The sequence below is a fragment of the Xiphophorus couchianus genome, chromosome 15, assembly GCF_001444195.1.
Source record: "Xiphophorus couchianus chromosome 15, X_couchianus-1.0, whole genome shotgun sequence".
Lineage (NCBI taxonomy): Eukaryota > Metazoa > Chordata > Actinopteri > Cyprinodontiformes > Poeciliidae > Xiphophorus > Xiphophorus couchianus.
Window position 1 is genome coordinate 13,889,504 of NC_040242.1, and position 24,530 is coordinate 13,914,033.

The 24,530-nt window shown below is 38.4% G+C and overlaps 1 long non-coding RNA gene across 1 annotated transcript; it reads right to left on the minus strand.

Annotated features, from left to right (window-relative positions):
* Window positions 1-686: 686 nt before the first annotated feature.
* Window positions 687-11,102, minus strand: LOC114158344 (uncharacterized). The gene is made up of 3 exons (XR_003598399.1): window positions 10,977-11,102; window positions 9,727-9,819; window positions 687-980 (listed from the first exon to the last, which is right to left on the minus strand). It is a non-coding gene; the product is annotated as an uncharacterized LOC114158344 (long non-coding RNA).
* Window positions 11,103-24,530: the final 13,428 nt, after the last annotated feature.

A 24,530-nucleotide genomic window follows, 5' to 3' on the forward strand; every position in this document is an offset into this window, starting at 1 on the left:
CCAAATCGATATTTTCATAAAGTGCATTTTTGACCCATATGAAATGTTTTAACATTTTATTTTAGACTGTAACTGGAATTTTTTTTTCACATGTTTTGCTTATACCAGCGCAGGTTTCAAGTGTGACCACATGTTTTCTACATTTTAAACTCTTCTTTTGCTATGTTTTCTGTAAGATCGTATTTTGTAGTAGTGTGGCCTCTGCTCTGAATGCTTTGTTACATTTTCCCAATACAGGTGATACAAAATGTTTGAGCTAACTCCTTACTACTATGCAGAACTAATTTGACTAACGTAGCTCTGCGTAGGCCAGGTTATGATGACCAGTTCAATTTAAACATGCAGGACTAAAGAATCACCGTTGTATTCAGTAAATGTTGTGAAAAAGTTGTAGAATGAACACCTTGACAGGAGGTGGCAGTGTTGTTCTCACTGTAGATAACCGATTGTTTTCAACAACTAAAAAACCTTTACCTTTAAATAAAAATGCAGTGTGTTGCAAGAATAAAATTTGATGCCTTATTCTCAATAAACAATTCTTGATAAACAAATCCAATCAAAAAACTGAAAAAAAAAAACAACTTCTAAAAATATTTGTAGAAAAAGATTTCATCACTAGAAATAATTAAAAATAACAATAAGTAAGTGTATTAAAATAAATAAACTGGTACAAATGTATGCACGTATTTATTTATCAAGTGATTCTAGGACATTTTGTCAAACTGTACAGTTTCTGCTTTACACAGTACAGTTTGATGGCTCTCATTACCCTTAAAGCCAATGCTGTAAATGTGCCAAAGTTTACCTCTGGGTATCTTGCCTGTAGCAAAGTAACAGGCTCTGTAAACCTGACCTAACCACATCACAAACCTCCCCCTTCCCCGTGGTCTGACTCTCCTGAGCTGTGTCAGTCCATAGATTTCTCCGTATCCAGCGTGAGCGCATGCAGTTTGTGGCAGGTTCGTCTCCCTCCCCAGTCTCTGGTGGGCAGAATAATGTTGCCAGATTACCATATCATTACCATATCATTTCCATGTTTTTATCATCCTGCTTGCCTGATGTGCCTGCATGTGTGTGCATGCAAGTGCGTGCATGGCTCTGAACTTCGCATCCAAGCTTTTACTGGATTTCTCTCCGAGGCCCACAAACATACATGATAAAACGCACACTCACACACGCTTGCGCGCAACTCCTGTAGGAATACACACATCTCTCAGGCATGATCCTGCTGTTTGTCACTGTCAGATCTTTCAATCTTTCTGTCCATCTACCACCAGCACATCATCATTCTGAGTCACTTCCCAGCCAAAATGCTTGTGAGCGCGTTTGTTGAGGTTAATCTGCATTAAATACATTGGCCTGGGCGATTTTGACTAAATTAGCAAAATTTGCTAAATTATTAAACTGATGAGTAATGAAAGATGATCAGTAAACTGCTAAATATAAAGAATCAAAGGTAACATAAACAGTGTCTCTCAAAAATAAACACACTGTTGTGTACAGCTTTTGTGATACAAAGTGAGAAAATGATTAGTTATTTTGAAACCTTCTCCATCCATATTTTGACCAAAAGAAAAACTAAATAACACCTCAACAAACCTAAATGCAAGACCCCAAAATACTAGAAAGTTCTAACACCATCTTTAATTTGGCAATATTTGCCCTCTGCTTTGGCAAAGTTCTCCTAATCTACTAACCACAATGTAATTTTCTTCTTAGATTTTTCAGTTTGCTGAAAGTAATATACTTTTCAACTTTTTTCTTGATTTGCATGTCTGGACAAAAACACTCAGCTTTAAAGAGAAAACATTGTTACTTTAACTGTAGCTTTTATCTTTAAGTTGGCAAAGGGCTTTAGTAAATATAAATTTGATATTATTACCAAAGGAATGTTTTGGGTCAAGAAAGGTGTATGGAACTGTTTCTTATATCATGATGATGTCATCTTCTTGTTTAACTCAGACCATAACACCGTCTCTCAAAATTAAAAATCTTGTTTTTTGGGGTTTTTTTCAGTTTTGGAGAAACATACATTTTTTTTCTTCAGTCACGGCTCCATATTTACTCCATATTGGTTCATAGTTATTAATGACTGCCCTGACTGTGCCATGCTGTAGGTATAAAATGTTGTGGAAATGCATAATGATGACTTTGCAAAATGAGCTATTTCACATTTCTTTGTAAACTCGCTGCAAGTTTTAGGTTTTAGGCAAAGGATGCAAATGAGGAATTGGCAGAGAAATTCTCGTAGGACAGATGAAGGTCAATCAGGTTATGTATGAATGTTTTCAGGTGAAAACTTGCGGGGGAGGCTGAATGGAGATGCAATAAAGAGTGAATGAGTCTTCCAAATGTTTTTATCTTTTTTAACAAAAGAAGAAAAAAACACTGTTTCACAGTCTTGAGATCTACTATAAAGTCTATGACTTGTCAAAATAGAGTTGTGATTGTTTGGTTCATAAAAGAGGAATCCAGTCATTCAGGTTTTTGATAACAGAAAAACCTATTTGACAGTGAAATAAGAACTTTTTGCAGTCCTAATATTTATCTCTTAAATTGAAGTGGGCTTCAACATCTTAAGATTAAGAAGATGTGTTGTGATTGTAATTGCCATTGATACAGATAAAAAAAATCTGTTATGGTCCTCCATTAAAAATGTCCAGAATATTGATCCTTGTCTCCTAACACTGGATCAAAGTGAGAAAGGAAGGTACCATCCAGCTTTTTGCCAGCGTAGCATTGAGAACAGGTACTGTCATTTATTCATCTCAATCAAAAATGCTGCAAATATGAAGATCAGTGCACCCTCCACTATGCAGCAGCTTGTCAGCCATTCTGGCTCTGATTCCGCCTATTCAGCCATTTTGGGGTGTGCAGATGCCAGAACAAGCTCATTTAGCACGGGGAGCATGTCTGGGGTCACGCCCGTGTTTACGGGGGGAGCCAAAGCTGATGGTTTTAAAATGGCGTGCAGATGGTGACAGAGGCTTGATTGCAGTAGATGGGGCTTCAGAGTCCCACCCATTCCTGCTGTCCAGCTACTTTATCTGTATCTGCGTCTGCCCCTCAACTACTTCTACCCATTAGCACCAAGCTGCTGTTTTATAACTCTTTGCTCGGTCCAAATCTGCACGCAGCTATTTTGGTGAGTTTCATGTTTTGTTTTTTTTCTCCATGTATTTCTTGCTTAAATATGTGAAGCCACAAGCATATATTCACATGAACCAGCAGTGCTTTGTGTACATTACGGTGCCCTGCAGAAGAATTCATCCTCTTTTAACATTTTCATTTTCCATGGAGAGACTAACATAAAGTAGTGAGTAGTTGTAAAGTAAACGGAGAATGATTCATGGTTTTCCAATATTTTTTAAAGATGAAATTCTGAAATGTGTGGAGTGCACTTGTGTCCAATCATTCACAAATCAATAGAGACCTTTTTTGAACCACTGACTGCAAATCGGTAGAGAAAGCTGTTTGGGGATGTGTAGTTAGAACAAGGAATAATGAGATTGTGATGTGATGCGCTCATTTATGTCCAGATTTACCTCACCTGGCCTCTTCTAGTACAGAAATATGATGCAACTTTCACATCATGGGACGTCAAAGTCAGATAAGATGTGACATGAGGCCGCAGAGACTGTGAAACCTACACCTTTTTTGGTGGGATGAAAAGACTGAAATTTGGTAATCTAGACTGCTACAAAAAATCTGGAAATGGTTCACATAGTGGAATTAACCTGCTTTGTGAACATAAACAAACCTCTTACAGAACAGCTGAATTTATACTGAGAGAGGACTTTCAAAGACAGTCAGTTTTTTCTTTGTTTAAGTCTATCAAGTTAAAGAAGGTAATAAAAAAAAAGAAACGGCTAACGGTTAAATTACCCTGTTCAACTTTCACTTTGTGTTGGCCTATCACATAAAATCTCTACAAAATACACTGTCGTTTACGGATGTAACAGGCCAAAAAGGGCAAGAGTTTAAAGGGATTTAATTATTTTGCAAAGCACTGTATGGATTTGATCAATAGGAAATCTCATTAACACGTCTTGAAGTGTTACAGGGACCTGTGGGCTCTGGGTAACAATGAAAGGACGGGTAAAAAGTGAAATTTGCTAGAGCAAAACTTCAGTCTGAGCACTTCGGAAAGAACTAAAAAGGACGTCAACCAGAAGCACAGGAAGAGAAAGCGGAGGTGCAATGAACGAGCTGGGTTACAAGAAGGGAGGCTCACTGGACGACCAAGGGAGGAAATTACAAATGTTGTGACGGTGTTTGTCTTGCTGTGAAATATGATTAGTGTTGTCTCTCATTAGGGAGTTGATCACCCACTCCCTCCCTCACACACATTTCCAGCGGGCAGACAAACCTGCTAAATGGGTGAAAGCGGGAGCACATCAGGGTGTCTGATGTAACCACCGAGTGTGTTTTTAAGCAAATGTTTCTGCACGTTTCCTTGTGAACAGCTCTCATCATCACGCGTTCACGCATTCTGCACGACTCCCTGCGATTTTCAGTGCACATGCACCAACAATGCCTTCTCTCACCCATCGAGGTGGCTGGTAAGTGATTCCACAGGCTGTTGGCAGAGAGCCAGCCCAGCTCAGAGACAGAGAAGTGAGGCGAAGAGAGAGGGAAAGAAAAACGAGGAAGAGGGAGGCAGTGACTGTGTAATTAGAAGCAGGTTTTTGCAGCTCTCTTCTTCAGTTTAATTAAAATCCAAAAGAGGAAGCAAGAAAAGAGAAAAGCAAAGTAGAGTTTTGCATGTAATGTTTCAGTGTTTTTTTTTTTTTGCCAGAGGCAGGTGCAGTGTTGGCAGCAGGACAGATGCCCAGCAGCTTCTGGCTTCTCCCACAAGGCTTTGAGAAGAATATATAAAGAAATGAACTCCATTAACAGTTTAAGTCATTCAGAACATGAACTGAAGCTACTTTTCCCCCCCTCCTTCTCTTTCATATTGAAATGCACACTTGATGCTTTAGCGATGATGACAAGGCTGATGTGTGATAAAGAAGGTGATAGTGACAAGAGTCTGGGTTTTTCATCCTGCAGTTGTGCATCGGGGCAATGATGAGTCAGCGATATCGACAGCGGTCGAGGTGCTGATGAGGAGTTCTCTGTCTTCTCTAACCCACGGCTATAGATCCATATTGCTGAGCAGGCTCTTTTCTTTCCACAACAAACTCCTCTCTTTGTCTCTTCTCTCCACTTCCTCCACAAGCAACTTTGCTGCTGTCATTCTTCTGAGCTTTGTTGGAGATTCCCAGCCTAATTTACATCCTCTTGTGTTTTTCCCCTCTGGTCCAGCACATATCCTATTAACTGTGGAAATGGTTTTTGTCTTTGTCTATTTTCCTTTTTCCCCACTTTTGTCACCTTAATAATACTCGGTGGCGGAAGGAGTTTCCCAGTAAGGTGTTAAATACTAACTGTTTTCAAGAGCTGCATTTTCTTTATTTACTTTGGCCACTTGGGGGCAGCATACAGAACAGCAAACAGGCTTACCCTCCTGTGGTGCTTTTGGTGAACCTGTGTGATGGCAAAGAAAGACAACTTTGTAATTAGGCTAAATTAAAACTACAGAGATGCCTCAGAGACTTTATGAACGTCTAACATAGTAAAAACAATTTATGGGAAAACTTAAAAGGTAGACATAGAAATTCTAGGTATTCCTCAACAACTGTACATGAAATACTTTTTAACTGTCTGGATAAAATAAAAATGTTAAATGACTACAATATGATTATTACAATATTATCACACTTTTAAAAGTATAAAAGCTTACATAAAGATTTTACACATTGTCAGACTCTCATAAAATTAGCCAGCACAGCATCACAAAAGGTTTATATAAAAAAACAGTGATTTCAAGACTACTTGGTACACAGTGAGAGAGAAAGAAAGATCTGTGATGCATTGGATTTTTTTATTAAGGTTTTTTTTTATTAAAAGCCATTCAGTCCTCAGTGTTTTTGTACAGCAACTCATTGTAAATCATTAGTCAGAGTTGTTAATTGATAAGGCCCGACTTTTACTCGCACTAGCCCTGTGTGAATTTACTTCCTATTGGTTCCCCAAACGCCAAAAACGTTTGCAGAAAAAATACCTCCCAGAATTTTCCCAGTCACCTCTGCGCTCATGTTGGCAAGCTTAAATATTTCCTCACAGGTTGCTTTCTGAGGTTGAGTACAATGGTTGGTTAGGAAGGTTGAGTATCTGAGACTGGAGTGGAAGAGAAAGGTCCCATAATGGTGTTTGTGCACCTTATCTGATCAGGCATTGGTTGAAGTGATACTGGGCTTGACTGCAACTCTATGATGAAAGATCTATAGTGCATTGGATTTTTTTTTTAAACCAAGGTTTTTTTTTTTATTATTATAAACAAAAGCTATTCAGTTGGCTTACGACACCTTGCTTGAAGACAGGTCAAAGTTTTCGTAATCCACCAGACTGGTTTCCCTCCACATCCTGGTGGACAAAATCTCTTACATTACTCCAAAATACAGCCTCTGTTCTTGGATGATATAGCATTTTATTAGAAACTGAAAAATTAGGATGCCATAGGCTGAGATGGCAATGACAACCACTTCAACTGCTGGGTGGTAGTGATTGTTCACATTTTTATAAACTGGACTAAAGATCATCCAGGAAATGAGGTAAATTAGCATAGAAAAGTTAATTAGTTTTGCATCATTGTAACATTGAGGCAAATTTCTTGCCTACACTAGCAGTGTAGCACTGTGAGAGATAGAGACATACCTTTCACACACTGTCCTGCATCGTCAACACTTTCATGTATTGGAAACAATCCTCCAATAATAATGTCCCCTAGAAACCTGGCTTCTTGTGGGGATTGACTAGAGAAAACTAAAACAGCAAAAAGGACCTAAAGACTGAAGAAATGTTTCATCTTCTTCGTTTGGTTTACTTTTGTTGGGCTTAGAATTCCTCCAAGAGGCTGGCTCTGAAATTTCAGCTTTGATTGTCCCTCTGGTGTGACTGAAGTGCCAACGGTCCTGATCCTTAAATACAACATACCAAACATGTTCGGCATGTTGATTATTGCAAACAGACCATCGTTCTCCTGGGAACATGTGGATTGTAAAAAGAAAAATGACAGTTCTCTTCCTTGTCTGCATATTAATACCAATTCTGCTCATTATGTAGTCAGTCACAAACTAAATATTAAGACATATTGTGTAGTTATATTCTTGCACATTAAATGTTATGCTTGATGATCTGATTAATGTCCAACCTGTGAATAAGAAAACAGTCAGTATGATGAGATTTGCCAACTATATGCTTGTTTCCTGACCTAAAGTTGGTAAAGGAAGTAAAGCTGTAAGGGATTCCCCAAGAGCAGTGAAAGAGTCTGTGTAAAAAGCTTAGGGATGGGTTTTCTTTTGACACACTAAATGTAAACAGTTAAAAAGATGTCAGCTAATGTAAAAGCACAGTTTCATACTTTTGCAAATTTCTCAAGTCTCTCTTTCCTGTCCCAATGCTGTTGATCTCCGTGCAAACTTCTCCTCTCTGCAACCCTGCACCTTTCTACAAACAAGGAGCCAAATTAGTATATGTCAGAAAGACTCTCCTGGGGCAGTTTAACTTTTTTTCTAGTCTGTCAGATTGAGGTGTGTGACCTTTGGTGCATGGACAGAGGAGCAAAAGGAGCAATGACTGCTCTGTCATTTTCAGAAATGGGGCAGTACGTTTATGTTGTTAGTCCTAAAAAAGTCATCTTGCAAGCTTTACATACATAATTTACTTTTCTGCAATGAAATGATGTTAATGACATGATATCTGTAAATAGATAAGTAGCAGGAAGTTGAAGAATATTTAAAGCTCCTGTAACGATATTTAAGAGTTAGAATTGCGGAACAATAACATGTTTTGTCAGTTTTGGATTGTTTACTATAAATGGATGATGGATGCTGTTCAGACAGGATTTTTTTTTGACCAGGGGCCTGAGAGACTTGCTTCAGGATGCGTACATTTCCTATATACAACATCTTCACTGTTCCTCTCTGCAAACAAGTGTTTCCTCAGAAAACTGCATTGTCCCATATAGCTGCCACACAACTCTCCCCGATACACTTCTAATTCCTTTCGCTCTCTTTGCCTTTTTTTTCTCCACCCTTTGCTAAGTCCACACTTGTAAATGAGAGCGAAGATGAACTGACATTCGGTCAGGTGGGAAATTACAAGCGTAAGAAAACGGAAACATGGACATAGAAAAAGACTGAATGGAGGAAAAAAAGAGAGAGGCGAGTCAAAGAGTGAGGAACAGCTGCCAAAGCCAGTCAGTTGGAGGAGAGTGAGGAGCGGGGAGATAAGGAGTCAGCCAGAGAGTGGGGAGCTAGCAGGCCCCCGAAAGAAAGACACTGATACCCTCTCTCTCTCTCCTTTTCCGTCTTTCACCTCCACCCCCCTCATCCCTTTCCTTCCTCACCCTCCCAACCTCCTCTCCTCCTTTGTGCAGTGTCTCAGCAGAGCTTCGTTTGAGTGGCAGGCCGTCACAGATCAGCTAGCAGCTAAAGCAGAGGGCTCTGTGTGTGTGTGTGTGCGTGCATGTGTGTGTGTTTGTGTCAGCCAAGGCAGGGGGTTGCCAGCCCAGAGCGAACAGATCAGGGGAGAGTCTAAGTGGGTTTATCAGCAGCGCTGAGAGCCAACAGACACACGCGTCATAAAGTCGAAAGCGCACAACTGTCACACACGGACACAAAGTAAAGAAACAAAGAACGGGAGAGCGTGAGACACACACGTATTCAGATTTTGCCATATGCTCGCGTGCACGCACACGCACGCTTACACACGGAGGGAGAAAGGGGTATTAGACCCAACTGAAGCAAACCTGTGAGCGTGAAAGCGCCTTACTGCCTGCCTGCTAGCAAGAGATGTGACTGAATTCTTAAGCAGCCAGCCAGAGAGTGAGGGCAACTAAACACACACACACACACGCCCACGCACACTGCTTATATCTCAAGGCTCAGATGAAGGCTGGTGCTTCATTCCTCTTGAAGCTCTGTGCCTTCAGAGCCCCTCCGTGCTCGTTGAGGTAACGATCAGGTGCGTCAGTGCAGCTCCGTCAGTGGTTTTTCAGGGTCTTACATCAATGTTTAGATCACATTTATTGATGTTTTTTTTGTGTGCTGCTCTTAAGGGAGGGAGAGTTTTATTAGACACTGTAGTTTAGACACAGGGGAAAAGAGAAGAAGGAGGACAGCTAATAGTTTAAAGAAGCACTGTATACAGTGATCACACATAACTTTACAACATATGACGGCAAGGTGTGGCTGAATCATAGGGTTAAAGCTATTTCAGTATTCTTTGCATCCTTTCAAATGATTGCTTAATTTCTTTTGGTTTAACAAAGTTTAATTGACCACTCATGCCTTCCAGCTCCCATCAGCGTGATTTAATGAAACAGAAACTTTTTGTTCCAACACAAACCAGAGAGAATCACAGCCCCAAATGTCCCCCTAACGTTGCTGTTGACGCATTAAATTACCAATTACCAAGTTTATGTATATCTGAATGACTCTCCCCTGGGTTGGTGGGAAACACAAGACTCTGAAAGCAGCGAGGCAACAGCAATGATGACTGACTTTAATAAGAACAATTAAAAGTCAACTGATTCACTACAATGACGTCAGCCACTCAAAAAGAACTGTCTAAAGTGCTTGCTAGGAGGGAAGTAAAAGACCTTCCATCCATCATCCATACCTGCTTTTCCTTGCTGGGTCACAAGGGGGACTGGTTGCGATCTCCAGCAGTCATGGGGTTAGAGGAAAGGCACACCCTGGAGCAGTTGTCAATCTATCACACAGTAAAAGAAAAACACAGGAAAACTTGACTAAAATCACAAGAATATACAAGGAGAAACATAAAAACAGGACAATGCCAACTGAATCATCTTAGCATAGAAACAGAAACAGATATTTGAAAATCAAACAGAAAAAAATCCCATATTGCATACAGATTAATGGAGATTGTATTTCTTTAGCCAGTTGTTCTTGCACCACTAGCTATGTTGTTGTATTCCTTGAAACCTTGAAACTAGATATTGCAAAGCTGTTCTTTGCCCACTTCTCACAACTGAAAATGTTTAGTCTCTCTCATAAAGTTAGAGGGAAAAAAGTTAAAATCTCACGTGGAAGTTGAAGGTCTCCAATATACTTGCAGGGATAGCTTGGATGTTTTGAAGGGAGATGATAAATCATTGGTACAATAGATGCTACACTGCCGTGAGTTTGGAGTAAAGTAAAGAGATCCTCAGGAAAGTTGAAGGATACTAGTGGATCTTATGAATCCCCTACCTTAGTTAATTCCAGCAATTTAAAATAAATCAAACAAAGTGTTTGGGATACAAAGCTATCGCAACAGATATTAATGAATTTTGAATACTAATTGACAGCCCTTATAAAATAAAAAATGTAAGAGAGGAAATGATCACAAGATGAAATCAGTGCGCTTTCACTGCATCTCTACACTTTATTGAGTGTAGAGATGCAGAACACAAAAATCTCTTTTCTTACAATTCTCAACCTTTCTAACTGCAAGTCATTTATACTAATTTTTTTTAGACAAAATCAAGTATTTCACATTACAGTTATTTAACAATATTTAAACATTTCACTCTGACTTATTTAAGTAATGTTTTTTATGGTACAGTCAGAACTGAATTAATAATTAAAAAATAGAAATATTTCCAACCAAAATGATGAGAAACAGTACATTGCTTGTACTACTTCACAAAAATCACAAGTTATTATTCCAATTTAAACAAATCAAACTGCCGGATGCCGAACGGGACATGAGGCCTACTGCCGTTAGCAACAGAGCTAAGCTAGTTAGCCAAACACTCTTCGCACATAACATTAAAGCAATATAAACCAAATACATACAAATTCGCACATACAGGGCTAGCCTTCATCCACATGCCATTCTCCTGAGAGTTAAATCACATTTCTTACCTTATAAAAGGAAAAATGTAAGCGAAGAAATGATCACAAGATGAAATCAGTGCGCTTTCACTTACTCTTGTATTGAGTGTAGAGAAGAGCGCACTGGTGCCCCTAGTGGACTCTTTTGATTATGGCGGTAACACACCCCTCTTTCGGACAAAGGACCCAACTACAGTATATTCCTTGCACACCACAAACCAAACTAAATTAATGCAAATAATCAAAACAATTAGATCTAATATTAACAAGAGCAAATGAGTATTATACCCTGCAACATAATAGATGACATGTTGTGTTTCTTCACATTTCTCTACTGCAATGAAAAATTAAACAATGGCTAGGAAAGTTAGGAAGAAGAAAGCTGCAAGTGATTATGTGCCTAAAAAAAAATAAATGATGCCACACAGTTATTGAGATTTTATAGAAACAACATCAGAAAAAAAAACACGTTAGTGTGTGCCTGGTTAAATAATTGAATATCTATGACCTCACCCAAAATTAAAGTTGTAAAAATTTGCTGACACTGCCAACGGATCAACCAAGCAAATACTAAACAGAACATAATTATACATGTTGTAAATTTTCAGAAGGATTGTCAAAAAAGTGGGCTTGCTTACACTGAGCTCTTACACTTAAACACCCGAAACATATAATGAGAAACTGACCATTAACATTTATTTCCAAACCTCTTTTTATATATGCTGAGTCCAAGCTGTTTGTGTGTGTATGTGTGCCACGTGTGAGCCTCCTTTCTCTTTACTGAGTGCCTTGCTTGGTTACTGCGTGATATCCTTGTGTAGCAGTGGAACAAGGCGGCCTAATTACATCTTTAAGTGTGTAATTAGCAGCAAGTTAAATTGCTGGTTTGCACAAACAGCACACTTTGAATGTGAAAATACAAGTCATGTCTCCCACCGCTGCAGAAACTGCAAAAAAGAAAAAAAACCCTCCTAGCTAACAATGTAGTTAATGTTTTTTTTTCTATTTTTTTTCTTTTTTCTTATAGTGCTCTGCAAAAGTATTCACACTCCTGGAGCATTCTTGTATTTTGTCACAAGATCACAACAACATTAGACGTAGTTTCACAAATGAAACTCTGAAAAAGGCACATATTTGTATTTGCCCATTTTGATACTCATAAACAAAGACAAAAACAGTGTTTACAATTGCCTACTGAAGTCATCTAATTACTAGAAGAAAAAAAACTGTTCAGTTGTGTGTAATTTAATCACAGTGTAGGTAAAGCTGTTGTGTGTAGGTCTCAGAAGTTTGCTGAAGCACATTGATGAACAAACGGCACCATTTGTTCATCAGTGGTGAACAAATGGTGCGGTCCTAAATGTTTAGTCCACTTTAATCAAACTCTAGCTCGTTTATCGAAAGTCCGGTTTGTTTGTGGAAGCGTGAATGTGAAATCAAACTCTGATGAGGACCAAACAAGCAAACCTACATCTCTGTCCAGTTGAAGTAAGCTGGTGCAGTTTGAATGTAGTTTAAACTAGGGAAGCTGGTCTGAGCTAAAGAGAAAGACAGGTGAGGCAATAGAGGAAGACCTGGTCCTTCAAAAAACCTTAGGCAGGGTCTCAAGTTAACTTTCCAGTTGGACAATGACTCTAAACTTATGAATAGAGATACAACAAACTGGTTTAAAAGCTTAGTGGTCTTTCAGGCAAAGTCTAGACTTAATTCCATCCAGGAACCTGTAGCAAAAATAAATTTTTTGTTCATAGATGCTCTCCATTTTATCGTACTGCTTAAAGTACTTCATAGGATTTACCCATTGGGATGAATGCAAAGGCAGACCACACTTGTTCAAAGTTTTGTCTTAAAAAACCCCAATAATCTTCCGCCCCCATTGCAAAAACACACTACATTGTCTTGATCTGTATTTTGAAATCCTTAAGAAATATGTTTCATTGTGTGGTTTTACGGTGACAAAGTTAAGAAGACGTATGAATACTGTCTCATGGCATTGCATGTACCTGCAAGAGGACAGAGATAGTTAAAACAGTGTACAGTTTCAGTGCTTGGTAAGACCTCCTTTTAATTATAACACTACATTGTTAATTCAGTACCTGCTTTGTCATACGGTACATAAATCATGCACACACCTCCTCACAGGCTCACAGAGGAGACAACGGAGGACACGAGGAGGCAGGAGAGGAGAGAAAGATTGACAGGGCAGGCCTTTAGCCTCTCGCCTGTCCACAGAAGGGCTGTCTGTTTAGAGGAAATGACACGTGCTGCCGAGGAGGAAATGATCTGTTTGGCCCCATGTAAGATCCTCCCTGGCACCAAGAACACTTCACTCAGCTCTTTTTTCTCCTCCAACTCACACACACACACGCTTCGCTTTTTTCCTAGCTTTCTCCCCTTCATCTTCTCAGCTCTCCATCCATCGCTCGTCTGTCACGGCGGGAGTGCAGCCAATCCATCACGGGTCAGAGCTGTGCGACCCGTCAGAGTGTGCGCGTGTGCGTGAACGACTTGAATATGTGAGGGAGAGTTTGTGTTTCAAAGTATAACGACAAAAAAAAAAGGCACGGCTCTGCTTCATGTTTGCATGCGAGCTCTGCACACCGGGCCGTAAGCCCATACACACACCTTTCCTCGCTCTTTCACCTCTAATGAACAGCCTGACTGGTGTAGGCGCGCGTCTGTGTGTGTGTGTGTGTGTGTGTGTAAGTGACACAGAGGAAGTGGTTTGGCCCTGCACCTTATGCTTTGCTGACAGATTGTTGGACCATGGCGAGCTGCAGAGACCCACACCACGCTGGGATAGAGACTTATGATGAAACATCAAATTATGTGGTGCCGGAGTGTGTCTGTGTGAGGGGGCTCGCCCGCACACACCAACATGCCTGCATTTGTGCTACAACACACCTAATCGAGCCGTTGCTGCGTTTAACCGAAAGTCTCCCACTGAGTCATTATAAGCCAGCATTACTGATGGCGTGTTGTTTTATTTACATAATACATCTCCTTTATGCCGCCGATGTGGTCCCTGTAAAACCTCTTTTGGATTTATGAGGCCATTTTCACGCTTGTTGCCACAGGAAATATGAGTGTCTATCAGCATGTGTTGGGGAGGAAAAGAGTGAGAGTCCCAGCTTGGCACTGCACGACCATTTCACACACATCCAGCATGCTCTCTCACACACACATCTCTGAATACGCACGCACGTATTCAGAGACTCTGGTGTGTTTTGTTTTCTGGTGACAGTAAATTGAGGCTGTGTGCTCAAATACAAATTCAGGCTCATAAAGCAAACCAGAATCGAAGCCTTGTAGGGTGCTTTTGGAAGTCAGAGTCAGTATGATGTGTGTGTATGTACATAAGTTGCAAGTTTACTGTTCTGAGATGGAATGCCATCAGGGCCACACAGGGATCAAGTAAAGCCCAGGAGGAAGCTCTCAGCAAGGCATCAATATGCAGCAAACAGCCTCGGCACCACTGCTTTCGTCAGCAAAGTGTTGCTCTGTGTGTTGGAGGGAAGCTGAGAACTTACTTTGTGTCTGCAAGTATTTTATTCGAAAGGCTCCTATTTTATATTTAGGTCTATAAATCTAAAAATTAATTCAAAAAGCTCATTAACTAAGCTTTCTTTTTGTTTGTTTTTGGGGGGGGGGGTTAGCTAAAATTACAATAACGGCTGAAATTAGAGATGCACCAATTAGGATTTTGCTGACTCATGCTGAATTAATTTAATTTATTTTATATATATATATATATATATATATATATATATATATATATATATATATATATATATATATATATAAGGCATATATATATATATATATGCCTTATAAATAGTCATGAAAATAAAGGAAACCCATTGAATTAGAAAGGTGTGTCCAAACTTTTGGTCTGTACTGTATATATATATATATATATATATATATATATATATATATATATATAATTATAAGCATAATTAGATTTGATGCTTATAACTTACAAATTAAAATTCTGGTCAAAGCCTATTTTCGTTCTCAAGCTGCTGTCGCATAGCTTGATTTTTTTTTCTTTTTTAATCTTGCTATGGATAGCATCTTGTAAAAATAATAACAATATTACCTTTCAGCTGTTTTTGTTTAGTTTTTCCACATCACAACCATGATACTCTCGCTGCAAAGTAGTGCAGAATTTGAAATGGAAAGGTCATACATGGTTTTGATTAAAAATAAATAAATCTGGGTCTGAGTCAATTCCACGTGAAACTCGCTTTCACTGCAATCATTCTTCCATGCCTGTGTTATTGGTGTTCAAACATTTTGCACCATGGCTAAAATGGCCAAGTTGAAGGTCCTGAGTAGATACAATTTCTATTAACATTTTGTTTAATAAGTTAAACAATATTTCAAGTAGAGATTAACACATAATTGGAGGTCTAATAAAATGTCCTCAGGTATGTGCCCGAATAAAAGAAAGGGCAACAGTTGAACTTGATGGGAAAGGGTGGAAAATTGTGTGGAACAGTGTGGAGATCATCATAATGTTGCAGGGTGTAGACTTGGCTTTGACTCCCCAATTAGCAGGAACTGTTTTATTTTTAGACATGTTCCTGGCCTCTAACTTTAAATGACTAAATCATGTTGCGCAAAGAATCAAACTGGGATTAAAAAGCTTCAAGATGACGTGGAAGTGAATCGGTTTGCCCAAGTGAACCTTGTGAGTTCTGAAGCCAGTTGGCTGCACTGGTTTTTATTTAAGGGTATCAAAAGGAGACTGAACACAAATGCACAACATATTTATTTTCAATTAATGCATAAAAGAACCTTTGAATATATTAGTCATTTTTCTCCCCTTCCACAATTATCCCCTACTTTGCTTTGTCTGTCTCAGAAGTCTCAATACAATTGCCTGAGTTGAATCCTTTTTCACTGTATTTGCATGTAAGTCTTCTCTGTGAACTAGAATTGGAGAAACCTTCAGTTTTTCTCCTGCTGAATAAATCTTACTCTCATAGAGAAAAGCCTCCTATAAACCCAGGAATAGAGAGTCAATATATTCTGTAGGTATGAGAGATTAAAAATTCACATCAACTCTCAAGGCCTGAGTGAGTATTTCAAATCATTTAGTTTTATCTTTCAGCACATATACCTCTTTTTACATGAAAACTCTGTCTTTTAATTTATTATAAAAGTTTCTCAGGTACACTTGTGACATGAAGTCAAAGTGACTTGCTGCTTCCAAGGACAATAAGATGTAGCTCTTCCCGTCCGGTGAGGAAAAAGGCACACAGAGGCTGTGAATCTAAAGCAATTTCAGTATCGATGGCACACTTTTCAATAAAAATCAATGGTGCTTGCCTTGTGTCAAGCTGGGTCAACTCTCCAATTTAATTTCCTACTGGGGTAAAGCTACTCAGACAGTGTTAGAGGGAGTGTGGCTGTATGTGACTTAGATATCGGCGTTTGTGATATCCTAAGGTAAAAATCCTAAACTTCATTGCATATAGTAAGAATTTGTTTTAAAAATAGTTTGAACTCTAAATTACCATCATAATCGTATTAACTGAGCAATTCATTCTAGCATAAAGGTGATACTATTGACCAGTCAGTGATCATGTGACTCATCTCCCCTGAAAAAATAGATTTCTCTTTTTTTTTGTTTGATTTTCAGGACTCTTCTGTGAATACATCACAGCCATTTTTGTCAACGTTAGAATTAAAACGGGCTTTTGAATAAAAACGAGACCATGAAATGATGTCGGCAATACAGTTGCAGAGCGACTCTTTACAAAAGTGTGATGTTGTTCTCAGACAAACTGTCAGGTCCTGTCTCTCTCTCTATAACCGATTATCACGTCTCATCTTTGGATATAACTGTGCAGTAGGCAACACGAGACCTTCTCTGTCATTGACAGCCTCTCTACTGAAAAATCTAAAGAAGTTTGCACAAAAGGGCCTTTGTAGGCCATATGGAAGGAAAAACAAGGTTTTTTTTTGTTTGTTTTTTTTTACTTAAAGTTGATGCAAGAAGAGAGAAAATAATTAATCTAGTGAGGCTCCTTGAATTTGTCCTCATTCCTTGGAAACAAAGAGTTTTTACAGACATTAAATCGAACACAAGTGGATTCTTTTTACAATTAAGGTGACTTATTGAGATAATAGAAGATTTTATTCAGGACTATCAAATCAAAATTTGTTGAAAGTTTCAATTAAAACCCAAACATTTTTCAAAAATAATTCAGACTTCACCTCTCACACACATTTTGCTGTGAACATAATACTTTTATGGACTTTCATTGAGTTTTAAAGATAGCTGGGTGCACATGACTAAAAGCTGGAGACTTTTTTTCTTCATATCCACACAGTGATACAATACATGCAGGCTTAATTTTGTACAATATGTGATTACATTGTTAATTGCAAGTTCCACCTTCATGACTTGGATTTTATGTTTATCGTGCAAACATGAAGCTGAGCTGTACGTTTTTCAAGAAGCTACCTGTTCAACGATCTCAAACGCACATCCAAACTGGTGTTGGGATGGATAAAGCAAGCCAACATTAAGCTAGGATTTCAAATGTGCTGGAAAAGAGCCAGATCTGGAGCACCAAGCTAATAACTTGGTTAAAAGAAAAAGAAAGAAAAACAAAATGTCATAACTTTGACGGTTTCGAAATGGTTTTGAATTCGATACTTACCTTTATGTAAAAAGTTGACCCTGTTTAGATTAGATGAAAGAAAATCCGTAATAAATTCAAAGTTGTGCTCTCAGTTCTAGTTTTGAAAACCCTTTGAAGTTGTCTTATTATTTTACTATAAAGAAAAAAAAACACTTCACAGGAATTATTAAAAAAATATATTTTCTAAAAAAATGAAGGAAAAGTTCATAAAAGATGTCTAAGGAACAAACTGAACTCAAACATAACAAAATTTGAACTTAAACTAACTGAGCAAACAAAATAAAGCTCACCAAATGACACTAGAGAATATAATATGAATGATTAGACCATCCAGGTAACAAAACAAACAAAATAAACAGTACAGTTATTTTTGTTAATACATCAGAATATGCATGAAGGAAAACAACTTTTCTTTTTACTTCAAATTTTTCCTCATACTTCATATTTATTCATGCAACGACTCCCTTGCAAATGCCAGACAATAGCATGTCAAATAGTTTTGCAACTATGTTCCCTCTCAAATATTTTAGATCAGCTCTATGAGAAAAAAAATGCATAAATTTGCAGATTACTTTCCATGGAAAAACATCTGCAAACAGCACAAACATTCAGAGATTCAGGAGGGTCACCATGGTGTGGCCATCATAGCTTAAAACAATAGACTAAAGCTCCGAATTTTGATAAATGTATGTAAACTTAAAATCTGATGCCTTCCACATTGGTTCTACTGGTTTCCAAACAGAGGTGTTGCTGATGGGAACTACATCTGCTGAGATGAAAGGAGCCTCCGCAGTGCTGAGGACTGGGACTGAATCTCTCACAAAAGACACAATCTTTAGAGAACAGGACAAGGTACACAGGCAAGGACAGAGACTGAAACCATCTTGATATATACATTAAAAAAAATACCATCAGTGGCCTTGAGGCTGGTGGGTTTTATGGCCGTCTTGTAAACTGGAAGCATTCCTCTCTGGTAATGTCAGTTTGCGGTTTATGAATATGAAGGTGTTTCACTGGGCGGTTGGTTGGGGAGGGGCGCAATTAAACGTGGGGGTTTAAGAAGAACAAGGATTCACTGAACCCTCCACACCAAACCTATTCCATTCAGATTGTGTTGCCATATCTCGACTGATCTGCGCCATCTGGCTCTAGATCTAAATTTTGGCACCCGGTCCGGGTGGAATGCCCCGACACACGGCTCGCCTCTCTGTGAAATGAAGGGAAAATGAAAATGAAATGAGCTGAGCATCTCTGCTGATCCTGGTCTCCGCTCCGTCCTCACCACACATACACACAGCTACACACACCACCTCCCCTCTGTATCATCATCCTCCATCCTCTCACCCCTCTATCCCTTCAAACCCACCCTCCCTCCTCTTCCTCCTCCTCCTCTTTCTCCTTCGCGCCACCCCTGGGTAATCAGTGTGCTCTCTCATTCTGTGGCACACTGAGACACATTGATCAGGCCGTGCGCACTCATGTTCGTGAATCACGCATCCGCACACACACTCACAAACACACCAGGATTGTGTTTTCCACCCATAAACACACACACACGTACATTGATCCAGCCCGCAGGTCAAGTTCAATAGGAACAGCCAAGCAGCCATTTTTTTCCCCGTTTTTTAATGACAGGCTATGCTGTGTGTTGCAAGGAGCTCTCTCTTTATCTACCTTGCTCTCTCACAAATGCTAGCTCAGACTCTGAGGCTCTGTTTTTCCTGCTCATGCATACATGAATGCGCCCGAATCTGACAACAAAACAGCACAAATTAACGTACAAAGACAAAGTTGTACCTCCAGCTTTTACAATTTCTTTGCAGGATCTTTTTTATCATCGGACCTCAAAAACTATATTTGCATGACCAGAAGGCAATTAATTTTTTTTTTTTTTAAGTAAGCTTGGTTAATATTATTGGAGCAAAGATCATAGAGTGAAGGACATACAGTCTGAGCATGAGATGTCCACAATTATCAGCATGGGAGAGCTGGCCAATCATTACCAAAAACAGTTACAAGAAATCAGTCACAAAATTCTTTCTGTCTTTTTTCTGACAACATTCTGTCTTCTGTTTTAGCACTGTCCTCATTGAATTACATCTAAAACTAACAGCTACATACTACATAACATACTACTTTCTACATACATAATCTTCTTTTTGGAAAGAAGATAACATTCATTGGAAGTTCATCATTGTAAAACCGATGTTAATCACAGATTGAAATTGATAGATATTTTAAATTAATTCTAATTGAGAAACCTTAGTTTTTAAATAATCTATATTTCATCTAGTAACTAATCTTGAAGTTCTTTTGAATAATTCAGTGGTTGATGTTTCATACGTCCCGCCGTTGAAATTCGAAAACAAATCTTTGAAGTGAAACTGCTCAAATTGACATGGTTGGTTTGAACCAAAGTAGGCATACAGGCTAACCAATCAGATGGTAGAGTCTATCTGAGGAGCCACAGTGACATTTGAGATTATTTGGCACCACGGAAATCATTAAATAATGAAATAAAAATAAATAATTTCAATTGTACTTTAATATTTCAACTACCACATGATACACTGTGTGCATAACTTAATTTGATGTATTACTCAATTGCTAAATCACATTTCAATATACTAGTGACAAACATATACTTATTTACATATTACAATTTTTCTTAATGTTAGCTATGATTGTCTTTATTTGTTTAATTTGTACTTAAGTGGATTATCTGTTCTTGGATTTGATTCTAGCTTTTCGTTTGTTGGTGAAAAACAAAAACAAAACACTGATATTAACTAAAACTGGACCAAATAAGATTATTTGTTCCAGAATAATTCATCTTTGCCCATATGAATTGGATGTGTTTGTCTTGTGAAGTGAAACAAAGTTTTTCTGGTCTGGGTTTTTTAGTCTTCCATGATCTATATGATAATTCTGTTGTTTTTTTTGTCCATGCTTTTGCGTAAAATTTGCTGATTCAAGTTTGTTAAATATTATATAAGAAAATCATCATGTTCCCATAAGGTTTTGATCACATGCCTTGTAAATAACAGAGCTGCTCGGGCCAACACAGTTCATTCCTTTTACTCATAGATTTTTGAACTGTTCTGTCTGACTTTTCCACTGAGATCAAGCTCACTAACAAGGTAAATACATGAATCATGCAAACAGACACAGAGGGAAACATGCAGGAAAAAGTAGATAAAATCAGAGCAGCTCTTACCACATGCTGAAAGAATATGAGCCAACATCTCAGTAAGCAAAAGCAAGCAGCGATTGATTGGGAATGGGAATCCCACCGGACCAAAACCTCTCTTTTCCACTTTCCGTGTAACTCTGTTTTGCTCCTTTTTTTATTTTTTTTTATTTTGGAGTAATTTATCCCTCAGAGACCTGGCAAGAGACACAGACACAAATACAGAGAGAGTCCCACATTTGGCACTTTGATTCAGAGAAGCAAATTTAATTTTGTTTGCTTTATGCAAAAAAGCTCGGCATCGACCATGACTTGTGTTGATTTCCACTGGAGGCAGAAACATCGCTAATGGGAGCCAGTGCCAAGCTCACCACACAGCTACAGGGATACGACTCTAACCGAATTAGACTCATGCATATATTTAATACAGACTTGCTGCACAAATTAGCCCAGTGGTATGTAGCCTAGCACCTCTCCAGTGAGGCTTTGAGATCTGAGCAGCAAATTAATTGGCGAGGTTGCCTCCAAGAGTGGCTCCTCTGTGTTTCCTTCACCCTGGATTTTTGCTTTTCAATTGCTGAAACACATTTGATATGCATGGAGGAGAAATGAGCGTGTAAAGCCGCATGCGTGCACAAAAGCAACATTTGCAGTGATTCCTTCGGTTTTGGGCATCTGCTTCTCAAATAACGCAAACGGCGTATGACTCATTGTCTCAATATGCATACGACCTCTAAATCTAATTCAGATATAGTGTTTCTGTTTTGCACATATTGCTTTGCGTTTTAGCTGAATAGGATTTTGTTCATTAAGAGTCGCACAAATTCCACTTGCTAAGCGACCCTCTGTTAAACCGGAGCACATTCGTAGACCATGGTAACTAGAGACTGGAAATGTTGGGGGACTATTTCTTTGGTGGTTTGATACCAAGAGAACTTATTATCACAGATAAAATATATGCTAATACATCGGAGAAACACTAATTGGAATTAGAGCTGATGGTTTGTAATTTTGTGTCCGGGACAGAAAAATAAGTAGGAGAACAATGCAGGGATTGGTTTGATTACCACCATGAGCGCACACTTTATAGATCCCAGAGGTCTCTCTGCCATCCATTCCGGTTTCATTCTGGAATGCCTTGGCCGGGCTTCAGTAGGAAACCTATAAATGTAATCATGATTTACGTTTTTTGTGCCAGGCTTTGATTGAAACATAAATATTAGCTGTGTAAATGCACAAAGACATGTTTGTATTGGGATTTAAAGTGATTTTAAAACAGGATAATAAGCTGAGGACAAACAGGAATATTGCTTTGATTCATTTCTTGAAAATGAGTTATATTTTTCTTGAAAAAGTTCTTACCTAACTGGCTGAGGTGGCATAATATAAGATGGAGTGAGCTGAACAGGCCTGTCTTGCTCCTACCCCACTTGGATTGAAGCAGTAAGGGAGGATATGGGCAATACAAGAGAAATGTATCAATGGATAACTATGGATCTTCTAAAAAACACAGGAAAGAAAGGTTATGTCTTCCTAGAAAAATGTCATAAACAATCATGTTTTAAAATACCTGTTATGCGTCTCAACCTAAAATGTACCTTTCTTTTTTGCTTTTCTGCATAGTAAAATAACTAACTTCACTAGAAGTAGAAAACTAAAGAGTGCAACATCAATAAAATATATAAAATTTGCCTTACTTGTTAACATTACTTGTTACACACAATCATTGCTGATCATGTCTATTACTTTCAGATTTCTATCACTCATAAATATATTTTTGCGGTGTAAAATTTTATTGACAAAGGCTGTAAAACTTATCTTACCAAACCTGATAATCATTGAATCTAACAACTTTTAAAATATATACCTCGGTTCCTTTTACTTCATGTAATTTCTCGATTTCTTTTCCTGTTTTCCCTCCTCTCCCTTCAACTATGGATTTTAATGGGCCAGTTTGGTAACTTTATTGTTTGCTCCTGTAATTAGTCAGAGAGGCCAACTAATCACACCTCAGTATTTTGAGAAAACAATACTCACCACATGTGCACGAGAGTTATAAAAATGTACCAACAGGTGGTCAATTGTGCTTGGTGAAACACAAATGTGTGATTTTTTATTTGGGTGGGTTGGAGGAGGGGGGGAGGGGGGGGCTGCTCTGGCTTTAAGTGCTTGGCACAGCGCTGTCTGGTTTTTGCTTTCATGTGTCAAGTTTAGATGGAATAGTCTGAAAAACGCAAGAAACAAAGATGTGTGACAGTAAGGTTTCCATGAAATGTGTTGTAAATATGCAACATATACAGCTGATGCTTATTCATGAAACTGGAAAAACCTAATATAAGTATTTTTTGTACTGCAAAGCAGAAAGAAGTACATTCTACTACAAATTATCATTATGTATATATATATATATAACAGCTTAGCCTTAAAAACTTGACAACTTCACCTTCAATTTGACCTTACACTCTGCTATTGTTGAGAACTTGGATGACCGCTGTTGTGGTTTTTGGGTAATTTGGCTCTGATAAGGCCTTTCTACAGAATCTTCATGAAACTGATGCTTTAACTTGGCCTTTGAACAACCTTCACTTTCCTCTGGTTTTGCAGTTTTGTTTGAGTTTTGCTGCTTGGGGTCATCATTTCGCTGTCCTTCACGGTGCTCTTCAAAGCTGCAGCTATTGGAAGCATGCCCTCACATTTGACTAAGAAAGGCTTTGATCTACAGCAGAGCTGACCCATGACAAAAAGCCCGCATGGGGAGTTGGCAAAGAGAGCAGTTTTATTATTTTATATTTGATTGTAGTTTTAATCCCTTTGCTTCATATGTATGACTGTTTGTGTCGTCAATCTCATTTTTTAATTATTTTTGTCTTTTATTATCATTCCACGCTGTAAGCACCATGAGGGAGAATAGGAACACGAGCAGAGAAACCGTCAAAGTACCACACATGATATCGGGCATTACAACAATAAGATCCAGTATTGAGTGGCGCAAACCGTTTATTTAAATCGTGAGGTTTAAACACAGAAGAGTGTGATTGTAGAGAAGGGGATGGTGGTTGCAGCTGGAAACAGGTTGACTGAGGGGAAAATAAATAATTAATACTGGGAGCTGAGCGGAGTCTTAAAGAAACAACAAAACACAAGCAGCAGAACAATAAGAAACAAGCATAAAAAACAAAACACTGCCATAGAGGCAGAAACTGGGCACAAAGAAATAAACTCGAACGCGAGACCATTCCTGCAATAATGAATACAGGAGCTGAATGAAATGTGGTAAGACATAATCGGACACAAATAAACAGCGAGGAGGTGGTGATGACAGAAATACAAATGAGACCAAGCTCTTAAAAAAATGTAAAATTCAAACACATCTTATAGTTGTAATTACATTTACTCTAATGGTCCCTTCTATTTGTCCCCTGTCTTTTTTTTTTAATTGCAAATACTGACAGGTTCCCTCTGTCTATGAAGCATTTTATTTAAATAGTTCGATAAGACCAAATGAGCTGGGTAACATTACAATTCATATGCTACTAAAACATCTTAAATAAAGTTCCTTTTGAGTAAAAGCTGGGCATGTAGATGAAGTTGTATTTTCTAGTCAAGGCTTTCCAAGAGTCAAGGCTTCACGTAATTGGGGATTTTGAGTGTCCAATATTTGCATAATTCTCTATGCTTGTTTAAACTCATTTAACACAAAACTTATCATTTAAGAAAAAGCATAAGGCAAAAAAC